This window comes from Vigna unguiculata, chromosome 10, assembly GCF_037176805.1.
Source record: "Vigna unguiculata cultivar grain cowpea cultivar isolate G323 ecotype 2 chromosome 10, ASM3717680v1, whole genome shotgun sequence".
NCBI classification, from domain to species: Eukaryota; Viridiplantae; Streptophyta; class Magnoliopsida; order Fabales; family Fabaceae; genus Vigna; species Vigna unguiculata.
Genome location: NC_140801.1, coordinates 26303693 through 26305595, shown reverse-complemented (window position 1 = coordinate 26305595; position 1903 = coordinate 26303693). Strand labels below are relative to the sequence as shown.

The window sequence follows — 1903 nt, the reverse complement described above, 5'->3', positions numbered from 1 at the left end:
CACTAAATTCCACTCTTTTTTGTTGTGATTGGATATGCACATGAATGACTTTTTGAATCTACATTGTTAGTATCAATATTGTTAAAAGATCAAATTATTTTCTCATTTTTATTTTGTCCGTCTTACTTCTTATGAATTGTTTGTCTAATTATTTTGTGTTTTCCTCCTTCTGTGAAGATTATTGCTAATTGTTTAATGTCAAATTTCTTAATTAGTCTTTTTTTTAGCTTCGGGTTAATTGATTATGTGTTGAGAATTTAAAAAAAATCATATAGTCTATATTTCAATGATGGGCCATCTCTGCACAGGTATGAAAGTATCCTCTCTTCATAATCTAACACTACGCCAAATTTGGCAATAGACAGCGTTTTTTTTCTTAATAGATAGCGCTTTTTAGATAGATAGCGCTTGTCTAATGACACTTGATAGATAGCGCTTGTCTAAACAAGCGTTATCTATATATTTTTTAATAGATAGCACTTTCTTTACAAAATGTTGTCTATCAAAGCTCTCATGGACAACACTTGACTGAATAAGCGAGATATATGAGAGTAGTTTTTCATCAATAGGTAGCGCTTTTTCAATTCATTAACAGATAGCGCTTGTTCAAACAAACATTGTCTATTTTTCATTAATGGATAACACTTTTTCAATTCATCAATAGATAACATTTTTTAAAACAAGCGATGTGTATTGGTTTGATTATTTTTTATTATAATTTATTTAATTTTTTCTTCATTCTATTCTTCGACTCACATGCCTGTATAAAAACTTTGAACTTGAAATCAAACAAAACTGAAATGAAAGGGCATTGAAATTCTTACATAGTTACACAAAAAACTTAATGATGTTTATATATTTTTAAAAAAGTATAATATTACATGAAATAAATTAGCAAAAAAAACTAATATTTGTAGTACTCATCCATCATGTTCCATTTTTGCTAGACTGTGGAGCCAAAACACTTTAGACAAAACATTGTTCCTAACCTTCCCTATTTTGTTATATAAGGAATTATACAACTAACATATAAACATTTACTAATGAGATAAAAACACCAATCTTCCCTGACTTCAATGATTTGATTGTCAGAATATTGTTGACATCTGCAACTAGGAAAATACTACAACAAAGAAAAATAAAATAAAATTAGTCAATCAAAATCCTACTACAAATGAATAATACATACAATTAAGATAACTTACATCTATTGGAATTGTCCCTCCTTCACAATATGTGACAATTTCCTTCATATATCGACAAATGTAATACCCACAATCATGGCCGTTGGATTGTTTTGGACACTAGAAAACATCAATACAATTGGTATTAACCTTCAAATAAAACAACATCATTTGATCTTCAAATACACAATTGTAATTTACCTTAATTGGTGTCCATTTGATATTGCTTAACTTAGACTTTGAAACCATAGACCCTCTTTGAGCTCGGTAGGTTTGTATAACCCTTGTTAATAATAAAAATGAAGCATACATAAGTAAAAAAATATATATACAAAAATTATACATATATATGTGTGAATCACATTAAGAAGATTCTTACATGTCAAACAACTTCTTCAAATCTTGCCTCATATTAATGTCTTTCGCCAATGGGTCAAGATAATAAATTATCTCCATTTTAAGATTGATTCCGAGCAAGACCCAATGTTGGCTAAAATTGGAAATGAATCAACAAAATTAGATTTTGTGCATCTAACTTTGAAAATAATACATTATTGATAAAGTTAGGAAAAAAGTATTACCCTGTATTGATAGGAGCAAGAACAAACTTATTAATCACCCCATTGTCAAGAAATATACTCACTATTTTTTGCATTCTCTCTTTCATTGGTAGTTCATGTGTTGTTATTTGGGGTGATAAAAAGAAGAACCCCTTATGA

The 1903-nt window shown here is 28.6% G+C and overlaps 1 long non-coding RNA gene across 1 annotated transcript; it reads right to left on the bottom strand.

Moving 5' to 3' along the window:
• Positions 1–1055: 1055 nt before the first annotated feature.
• On the bottom strand, positions 1056–1675 carry LOC114165068 (uncharacterized). The gene is made up of 4 exons (XR_003599683.2): positions 1564–1675; positions 1386–1467; positions 1206–1304; positions 1056–1123 (listed from the first exon to the last, which is right to left on the bottom strand). It is a non-coding gene; the product is annotated as an uncharacterized LOC114165068 (long non-coding RNA).
• Between the last annotated feature and the right edge of the window lie 228 nt (positions 1676–1903).